At 26.4% G+C, this 12,090-nt stretch overlaps 1 pseudogene; it reads left to right on the top strand.

The window, feature by feature from the left end:
- Positions 1 to 2,158: 2,158 nt before the first annotated feature.
- LOC114253695 lies at positions 2,159 to 2,770 on the top strand (annotated as a pseudogene).
- Positions 2,771 to 12,090: the final 9,320 nt, after the last annotated feature.

Here is a 12,090-nt window from a genome sequence, read left to right as displayed (position 1 = left end):
GACCGAAAAACTGTAAAATTATCATAACATTTCTTATAAGTTATTTCTATAGCATTCTTAAAATATTTAAAATACAATTTCTAATTTTTTATAGTAATTTTAAGTTTAAAATTTGATGAAATTTGATATAAATTTGTTTGTACTCAAATCATATTACTGGTTTCCTGTTATATTTTTTACAAATTAGTGTCATGGAATGAAAAATTAAAAGTCGTTAGAAAATTCTCCTATGAATCCAATAGGCAATAATGTTGAAATCCGTCGAGTATTTTTCGAATTATTAAAACCTATTCATTTTAAGGTCATAAATATTTTTGGGCCTGAGGCACATTCTGACTGATTAAGAAATAAATATATTTCGACGTCATCGAAACAACAAACAGCTATAGAAATTATACTGTATTTTTATATAAATAAAAGTAGTATGTGTGTGGATGAAATAAAATTAAATTCGACTGAGAGGCTTGGTAAAAAAGAGAAAAACTACACTTAACCTTTACACCACGTCGATCTACTCCGAATTCATATAATATGTTATAATATATACGTTATATGGATCTATAACAATACGCCTATAAATACATATTATATGTTATATGTAGGTATTAGGTATATAATAATATATTGGTATGTAAAATTATTTTTGTACATATCCTAATACCGATTTCGAGACGTGACTTTCAAAAATAAGTTATGACATGATAATATCGTATAACTAATGAGTTATCTACGTTAACGAGGGTAATAATTTATTAATTTCCAATATTTTTTTCCTTTAGTTATTATTATTTTTTTTTTTTTTATTGGAGTACCTATTTGAGAAAATTCTTTCTTCATTATTTCAATCACTAAGTATTTTGTTCATGATGTAATTTCTCGTAATTTTTGAACTTGGACAATTATCAGCACTTAGTTCTTATATTTTTTTTTAGATTTATGTTTTTTCTTTTTTAAGAAACTACGTGCTGAAAAACATCAAATATTATTTAAATAAAGCCCGTGGATAGCAAAAAAGAACACATATTATATGGGAACAAATAATGTTATTCAATCCGAACCAACCATCACCGATATCCATATTTTTCAGTTATTATTATTATTTACCCATACAAATATTTTTAAATTGTTGTTGTTGGAGTATAATATGTACGTCTTACGTGTTAACACAATTTACCGCATGACCGAAAAAAAATATAATAATATATATATAATATTATTATTATTAAATCACCGAAAAGGTGCATATAATTCGCATGGTACACTTAATAATGTATTAGATATAGGTATAGCCGAAGGTAACATACTAATATATAGGTACGCGCGCGTGTGTAATATTATTCAATACATGTGGCCGTGGTAAAACGATTCGTAAGCAATTATTGTAACATACGAATTTGCATAACAGATTAGTAGTGAGAGTATATTAGTCAGAGAGTATATTATAAACACTAAACAAGTAGTTCATAGTAATTATCGTGTTTATTTTTTTTTTCTACTAAAACGTGCGTGTAGTCTGACGCTAACATTTAGCATAACGCGTGTGGATAAATAACATTTTTGGTTTTCTGATTTGGTGTATGATGATATATTTTCATATATTTTACATAGCTGCCCCGCCAAATATTGCTTTTTTTTCTTACTATATTTAACAGCAGTATTTTATTTAAATGCCTTTTTTGTTGAACAAACAAATTTAATTTGCTCTTCATTCTGGACCAAAACCCAGCTACTCGTAAAGTTTTAATAGTGTGAACCTAAAAATATGAAAAAGTATTGTACTGTTAAACAATATCAATCATTCACTAAAATACTAATTTTTAATAATAACTAATAATCAGTAACACGGAAGAAAAGAATAAAATATTTATGTACGTATTTGTCGATTATTAATTAAAAAACTAATAACTCGATATTTTTCGTTGACTAATAAAATCAGAAATCGACTTAAAATCTGATGTGCGATGTACTATTTTATTAAAAACAATCATGCTAATCGGTTGAGTAGTTTTAAAGAATATAGGTGACAATAAATATTTCAATTTTCATATTTACAAAGGTATATAGATATGCCTGTATCGATGATTTTTAAATGTTTTTAAAAGATTTATGTTGTCGTGTTAATAAAAGCTTATGATTTAAATTTTTATAATATATTTTAATGGTTGGTGGTGAGCCTAAAGATTTTGCCAATAACAAAGCATTGACATGTGTATGTATTGGATTCGGTGTAACAGGTGATAAGCTTATTAAGGGTTCAATAAGGAACAGGATAGAGGTTCTTGTCAGACACGGTAGAACCGCTTGTAAAAACCCCCAATCGTAATAAACACAAATAATTTAATTAATTTTTTTATTTATTTTGAAACTTGTTTAAATAGAAAACGAGTAGAACATGGATGGCAAGAATTTTTGTGTTCGCAAGTGGTGACAAAGGATGACTTGAGAATGACATGTCCGGGAGACAGCGGTGGACCAATGATTTGTAATAACAAGCTGTATGGAGTATGCAGTTTTATGTATACATAAAATCCTGCGGGTCCTATATGTGGTGAACCTGACGGCCAGAGTGTACATATGTTTATACACTATTGTTTAAAATGGCTAAATTATATAATATCTCAGAAAGAAAATGAAAAGAAAGATGACAAAAAAGACGAGAAAAAAAAAGTAAAAGAAAAAAAGTTCTGGGAATTCGATTAATCCATACTATAAATTCCACAGAATTGTAACAATATTATTGTATTGTGTGTTGAAATTTATTCGGAATTAACAAAATTTATAAAATTTATATTTTACCAAGGATTATTGTGTTGAATTACACATTAGTTGTGTAAATAACTGACGAATTAATTCATATGTTATAAATATTAATTTCAATGTAAAAAAAATGTTTTTATTTAGTTATGAAGTTAATAAAAATAATATAATATGTGTTATACATATATATATTATTATAATGATTAAACACTAATAATAATATAATGAATATAATTTTCATAAAAATTAAACCGACCTACCGTACTACTCATAGTAAAATAAATAACTTAAATAGCTTTATCAAAAAACTTATCTTGAAATATACTAAGTTAATAATATAGACTAACAGGCAATCTCTGTTAAGAGTTATTTTACGTATACAATGATAAATTATTGAATTCAAATTTAACACATCCATTATATTCTAATTATACTATAATGATTATAGTGACCATAGACCTCAGTAGTATAAGGTCTATGATTAAAACATGGTTAATGATGATGCGGAGTCTTCGCTGCCAACATCATGCCGAGCCACCGGCAGAATGAAAACAAATCGATCGATTGTTTCAGCACTGTCGCTTACATTATGTTCTATGATAGTACAGAATAATGAACTATTTTCTCCAAAAACATCGCATATATTATATTGTGCACTTCGTCGCCCATACAAAATGCATTCGTATTCCGTATAATTAACACTACTTATATAGTTAACCAAACCTATGTCGAGTCAAATGAATATAATATATAGAGTTAACTTGATCAATTTTATTACAGTATTTTACAATATTATAAAATATAAAATACAAAAAAATGCATTTTTCTCTGAAATAGGGTTCATTCTGGTCATACCGTTTTTACCGAAATAATCATTCCGAAATGTCTGGGTTTGTTTTACATTGTAAAATTAAGTAGTTAATAAATATATATATATATATAAAAACTAAGGAGCTTGAAATTAAAAAAAAATTAGAAACGTACAAAAGCATACTAAAGAACTAAAGTCATCACATAAATTTTACTTAGTTAGGGAAAAAAAACATTAGCATTTCTCGCGTTTCTAGTCAACTTATATTGCAATTATACTTTCTGTATAACATATAATATATCCTATTAAAATTGAATAAACGGTAGGTATCTGGTTTTCCATTTCGATATAAAGCTCAACTAGTCCGATTCACGCGAGAAAGATAATGAATTGCAGTCATTTCATATTATACAGATTTTGTCGATACGCGGATACGCCTATTGGAAAATACGACATATTATATAATTAAACGTCCAGCCACAGTGCACATTTTTATTAAAGATATAAATTAAAATAATATTATTCTACGGAGTGCGCCAGCCGATACGATCCGTTTAAAGCGTTTTCTAATATGTATTTTAAATTTATATCATTCGATTAAGTATAGACATGGGCATAATTTATATTGACTTCGGATAATATGTTTTTATCTTTAAATTAATGATTGTAAAACGATTTAAATGAAAATAAAACGTATTATATAGACGTATATGCATGTAGCTAGAAAATAGGATTAATAAAGTGGATATAATATTATATTAACAGAATATACACGATAGGCATAACTGATATAAGAAAATTGTATGTTGTACCTTCCAACTACCTACTTACTTTACAAATATAAAGGTATTCTGTAAATAGCAAAATAGTACAGTAATATTACATAGTTAAATCGTTAATATAAAAGTAGAAAACGATTGGTACGGACGTACGGTTAAAATTTAACGATATGTTCATGAATTATTATTTATTTTTTTTTTTTTTTCTAAACAAATACCATTAAAATTAAACTATCTAACGGATTTTATTTTTACGACTATAATAAACAATAATGTTAAAAATTACATTGGAATATTAGATGCGTTGTTTATTATACAAACGCTAATGCGTACTTAAAATATATCGAATTGTATTTTTTTGTAATATCTGATAAACGATATATGCTACTACATTTTAATTCTACGATGTTTAAAATGTGCCATCAATAAATATTTGAAAATTTAAAATTATTATTTCGAGTCTTAGTAGAAGTATTTCAAATCAAATTTCGTCAATTATTATTATAATTTTTAAATCAAACAAATATATTAATATTAGTAAAATTTACGTATAAATCAACTTTATTCTTACCTTATATCATATATTCTATAACATGAACTATAAATTATTTCATACATTTAATAGACGAAGGTTGAAAAAGTTTATTCATTATTCAAGGTAAAAGAATAAAGGTTTCGTGAATTTATACATAAAAAAAATAGGTAATTGAAACAGAGATAACATAATACTAATAAATTGTATGTAAGTTTATGTTTGTAATAATATTAGGTGTATAATACATTTATTATGTATAAGAATTGAAAACTGTTATAAAAACATAAAAATTAAAAGATAATATCACTTATATAATATTTTATATGGTAACAACTAACATGTAATATTCTTCTATTGTGGTAATTTATTTTATGATGAAACCTCATGCGTTATAAAACCACTTTAAAGGCTTATAAATATTCGTTTTATGCAATATTATAAGATGTTTAATAAATAACTTTATAATCTGGGTATTTTTGATTCTTAGTGAAGCGTTGAATAAATTGTTTTTATTTTTAGATTTTTATTTGTAAGTTTGTCTTCACTATTAGGATCAGTAAAACTGCTTCGATTTTTAACTTGGAGGGTAGTTTCTGGTTAAAAACTGGATCTGATTGGCAGTATTAGGGGAAGTATAAAGTAAAACTCCTTGTGCTATTAAAAAGAATTTATGAAAAATAAATTTTCAAAAAATATTTATATTACCATTTTCAAGACATGATTTAATTTTCAAAACATTTCAGCTTTTTATTCTGATACTTACACTTTAACTAAATAGTTATTTATGATTATAATGAAGACTGTATTGTATTTTTATCAGATGGACAGTGTAGTTTTCGGTGTGAAAATTCCCGTGTCATGCGAGGTTTGTGAAAATAGCAATTCATATACTCTGTAAACAAATGCATATTAAATGCGTGTCATAAAAATCGTATATACATTAGATTCACGTTATGTCAAATCTCAAGGGGAACAGGAAAAAGTTCGAAATATCATTATCTTCGAGAAATCGAGTTTTATTAAAATGATAAATAATTTGAATACTTAAAGTACTAATTAAATATTAATATTATATTATATATTATAAATACTACATAAATATCAACAAACTATACAATAATGAATAAATTATTTTTTTTAAAAAAATTTGTCATTGCAGTTTGTTTGCATATTACTATTGTTTTTGTCAGAATGTAAAAATTAATTTTAGCTTGTAACGAAATTTAATTTACGCTTATTTTCTATTTCACTGTATTGTGTACGAATAACTCCAAATATTGATTACCAATGTGTAAAATTACAAAAATTATACTGAATGTACCGGTTAATATTTATTCTTACCGTAATAAAAATATTATGTGTATTCGAGATAACGAAAAACGATTAATTTTTATTTCGAGTTATCGAGAGCAAAACGTTATGAAGTGTAATGGTAATTTCAAAGGGATTTCAATGTAGTTCGAGATAACAACGTTCGACATAATACGAATCTACTGTATCATGATAGAATCAAGCTCAACGTTAAGACTTACTGTTGTATACATGATACTAATATATACTACACATTCTTAGACAGGGTAAAAAAGAAATATTTGACAAATATAATGAATAATAACAATGTAATAACTTTTGTCAATATTACTTTTTTTAAATTTTGAGCAAAGTAATAAATATGTTAATTTTACGAATGATTGTTTTCATTTTTATTTTATTTTTTGGGAGATACGTGATTTATAATAAAAAAAATGATTCGATCTTCAATATCATGAACTCAAGGGAGGTTTCTGATAAAAAAATATGTATGTAATGGAGAATGGATACTTTTAGGTTAAAATTGAATATTTTCAATATTTTTCAAAATAAGACGGAAAAAGAAAAAAAGATACACTTATTGAATACAAGCGAATGAAATGTAAATCGTCTATATAGTGAATAATTGGCCAATGCATATGCGGCTCCCGACATAGTCAGATGTAAATCCGTCTTGTCTATAAAATCAAAATACACATATTACGTTTGTGTATTTTAATTATTTCAGTATATATTTATAAAAAACTATCAAATCATATGAAATGTGAACACATTTAAAACATTTTGGCTCTTGGTATATCATTGTACTTATCCGTGTATTTCGCGAACACATTAATGTGGACCACCTCTGGTCTAGTGGTGTCAGTTTGTAGAGACACGTTTTAATCAAAAACCACACCGTAATAAATATTATATAATATCATTAGTTTTATATCACGTGTCTGAAACATTTATTTTTGAGAGCACTCTGGGAGGTAAATCCAAACTAAAATACGCGAAAAACGTGCTGTTCCCTTAAAAAGACGTGTAATAAACTAATAAATGACACTGATCTAGGCCATTTCTACGAGATCAGAAGTACATGCAAATGTGTAAGAATTTATATCATGTGTGAGGTGTGTGTACGTGTGCTTATTGTACCGACAAAGCTATTATAAATTATAATTGCCTAGTTTTACACTCGAGTAAAGTTGTATATTTTATTTTTTTTTTCCTAAATACTTTTCTGACATCTAAACATTCTAAACTTGAACAATTATTATGAAAAACATTTACCGTTATAGTTTATTTTAAAATCCTTATCTGTAGCTTACAACAACAGCGGGTGTTTTTTCTACGCCCAACGTCGTATTACATAATACGAAAGCTGTTCATTTCTCACTTGTTTAGATATTATTGCAATGAATAATATAATATTATTTTGTCACTATTATATAATTGAATCATTGCTGGAGTATATTTTATGAACTCCGTCGTCCAAGGAAAAAAAAATCTCACTAAATACCTATTATTGCATTATAACTGTACTCTATGGAACCGACAAACTATTACAATAATATCATGTATTTTAATTAGTGTTATAATTATCAGAAAAATCTATTGAGTTTTCTCCAAATATTTGTAATTAGTTGACGTTTTAATAACGAAAATTGAAAATTGGAAACAAATAACAAGTATACATAGATTAGGTTAGGTTAGGTTAGGTTAGATTACATAATATGCACATCGTGTCCGTAATTAATATGGACACATCATGATCATTGGTTTGAATCGTTTAAAACACAACCGTGATAAATCATTATTATAATTCATAAATATACCTACACATTGTAGTGTTCTATACGTAGTTCCGTATAAAAAAACTCGATCGCATAATATTACTCGTATATTAATAATAATTACTGCACGTCCTTTCTGTCCTCAGATTTATTTCTTGTTTGGCTAATGCGTCTTAAAATTAAATTAGGTGCGTATTATAGATGACTTGTGTCTACCTATACGAGACTATTCTCGGTATACCACGGCAGACTGCAATATTTTTAATTTTTTTATTAAAAGCGGGTCCTCAACAGTATGGGCAATGACGATTTTTTATTACACATGTATTGTAATATTATTCTAACGTTTTTTATATTTCGGTTTGAAGTTTGGCAGCTGTTCTGAATTTGTCGTTGTATATTGATTCAAGTAATAGTTTGACTAACGATACGGGAAGATTGAGACTTGTTCTGATGTTGAGAAATATTCAGCATTCAGCAAGTATGTGTTTGATAGTGACAGTGAACACCGCAGGTTGAGCATATTGGGAGTTCTCCCTTGGTCGTTAAGAAGCTGTGGGAGATTCGAGTCTTGGTAAGACAGCTTTGAATTTCCTAAGTATTTCGAAGGGGAAGGTGCGTCCAACTGTCGATGTTATGTTTACTATATGATTTAATTTAGTCGTAGTACGATCTCCATTTCTGATGCCATTTTAGTTGGCATTTATTAGACTGCAATATTATTGCAACTATTATCACAAAACCATATAGATGTAATCGATTTCACGATAAAGATAAATCAAGCGCCGCAAACTATTGTAATATAGCCGTTATGCTAACGATCACATATTATGTACATATTAGGTACCTATGCGTACCTACTACCTACCATTAAATAACGCCGTAATACTACTATTTATAATCAACGGTATTATAATTTACGTATTATAATCGGATTATGCACCGAGTGCACGTAATATATCCGCAGCATTATTATCGTGTTCATTCATCCATTGTGCTTATAGCGTATTACTATTTTTACTACAGGTAGTACACCAGTACACCTATCAAACGTATATACGCGGTACCTATACCGGCTTTATGAAATATCATCAATTATTTAGACAACAATTTTAACGGTTCTCTGTTATATTATTGTTTTTATGATCATATTATTACTATATAATATCGGCTTTCTGCTTTTTATAAGTACGTAATGCACTGCAATTGGTACCTATATACAGCTAACCTATAACCTATAAATTTACCTATAAATCAATTCGGTATCGTCGGCGAACATATACTTATTGGCTATTACCTACTATTATCATATAAAATAATATTATAATTATAGATATTGCGTATATTTATGCATATATCCGTGTACGGCCGGAGGGAATATAGGCGTAAGACTGTGCGAGTGATTTTATTACCTTACCCTCTCAACGTTCAAACACAACCATCGAATGTAAGCATTTGGCAGACTATTTACTTTAAATTCATCATTTTTTATTATCAATGTTTTCGATAAACATGGCTATTACAAAATTATAAAAACGTTAAAAAATATTTTGCAAGCATATATTTTTTTTAAAACAAAATTGGTATGAATAAAAATGTAATATAATGAAAGATAAAAACTTTCAATTTTAAAATTTATAAATTTTATTTTTTATGAAGATTAAAAAGATAAAATATTTAAATCAAATAATTTTTGTATTAGATTATACAAAGTATAAAGTTTAAATTTACTTTGAGACATTTTTAGAAGACTAATTTTTATCAATCTCTTGTTCGTTATTTAACTTCATTAGTGTACAATAAATATCTCGTAAATATTTTATTTTATTTATGAATAAATAATGATAATATGATATTGATTAATGATACACCACTAAGTTGAATGTAATTATGTAAATCAATTATATTTTTCAAGACGACGATTGATTGATAAACGTATTTTGGCCGTGCACATTTGACACATAGGTGTAATATGCATGTAAATTATAACACGAAGGTAATTAATTTTCATTTGATTTTATAAGCTCACGTCATATCTCGACATACGACAAACTTGATTCAAATGTTTAGTACATAATCAACATTTTAATTTTTAAGCAATGGTTAAGTGCCTGACTGGGTATTCCGAATAAAATCATAGCCTCATTAAATCATAAATTTAAGCGTGTAAATATAAATAATAAAAATAAAAATATATATTTTGTTTAAAAACGAATAACACAAGGTAAATTTTTGTTCATATTTCCTACGTTTTCGTTTAAATCTAAAAGTAGAATAAGTAGTAAATTCAATAGTATATCAAAAAAATACCTACTTGATATGTAATTAATTTTTTTATGAAATTAGAAAAAAAATAAATTTAAAATCTGTACAGAAAATGATGTGTATTTTAAGTAAAAATTATGAAGAAAAAAAAATGGTTATTAATTGGCAATGTCTTGTGTGTATGTGAAAGATTACCCGATAGAAGGTAAATTAGTTTAGCGCTCCCGACACTTATCTTACGATGACGGGGTATGTACACCATTTTTGTTTTAGATGATGCGCATTGCGCAACGAGGCAATTATTATTTATTAATAGTGATTAGTGATTACAGATAAATAAATGTCATAATATTTATACCCGATCAATTCAAATTTAATTATAATATGGAAATTGAAATGATATTGAAATAGGTATACATGTATTACACGTTGTACTGTAAGTAGCTGTTTATTTCTAACTAAAAATCATAAAATATAATATTTTTGATAGATAGTTACCATAACATTTCAAACAGCACTTTTCTAATTGAATATAGTATAAAAAAAATATCGATAGATATCTAGTACCTACAACTAGTAAAAGTATATATTTACTAAAATATATTAAAAAAGTGTAATAAAACATTAAATTACCCAAAGTATTAATTAAAGTTATTAATTTTTCTTTTCTTTTTTTTTTTTTTTTGGTGTACCGTAAATATATCTTTTGGGGTCATTATAGAAATCTATTAAAGAATAGTGACTTCAGTTATTTTAGGTTAACCTATGGTTTTATTTACATACCTAACTACAGACCCTCTTTCGATTGTACGAGTGGAATAGTGGATTAATCCTGTATCAAAGTTAAAGAGTTGTACGCGAATATAAATAATTGTAATAGTCTTATGTATTATTAAATATTTTATATGCAATATGCATTAAGTTTATATTTATATGAGTGTTATGTAATAATATACTGTATGATATTTAGTATCCTTTCTATGCTTGCTCTCTGCAATTGCGTACACTTAAAGTAAGTAATAAAAATAAGTAAGTGTATTTATATTTATTGTGATGATTAATTGTATTACGAATAAAATCTGATGGTATCCAGAGTTAAATAAATACATATTATCTTTTTATTATCTATTCGTGTACAAACCGCCATTATCTTCAATTTCCCTCCTTGCCGTATTTTATTTGTTGAAGTAGTCTATGGAAATACGGACAATACGTCTTATTAAAATCGCCGTGCTACACTTTTACGCCATTATGATTTTATCCGGAAGCTTGTCTACTTACCCTCGTGGCATTGATAAAAATATAATTTATGGTATTCAAATGGAAATTAAAACGAATTTTCATTGTATAATCTATATATATATATGTATATGTGTGTGTGAGATATTATGAGTGTCTTGGTGAATTATTACCTTGTATAGTGTATAGTAAATAGTCTCTGTTGAATACTACATTATTTGATTATAATAGAATAAGTAGGTATTTATGATTTTCTTATAAATATTCAAGGATTTATAAAACATATTATAAATATATAATTTTTAGATGTTTATAATTTTTTTCATCTTTCGTGTGAGTAATTGAAAACGTCATATGATCGTGACGTTGTTAATTTAATATAAGTTGTTTATAAACATATAAATATATATTTTGAATCAGATGGTTAGTGATGGACAATTATTGAAGAACTAAGCTGAATGGATTATAATCTTAATTTTATTATGGCCGTTTAATGCATGCTTATAATGATTACCAGATACATGTTTACATTATATGTTCCACTATCTTAGTCGTCAATGCATATTAATAAATATTTTGTTATGAAAATATTTAATTTTTTCGGGAAATAATATA

The sequence above is a fragment of the Rhopalosiphum maidis genome, chromosome 4 (assembly GCF_003676215.2).
Source record: "Rhopalosiphum maidis isolate BTI-1 chromosome 4, ASM367621v3, whole genome shotgun sequence".
In the NCBI taxonomy this organism is placed as follows: Eukaryota; Metazoa; Arthropoda; class Insecta; order Hemiptera; family Aphididae; genus Rhopalosiphum; species Rhopalosiphum maidis.
This window is presented reverse-complemented; position numbering and strand designations above follow the sequence as displayed.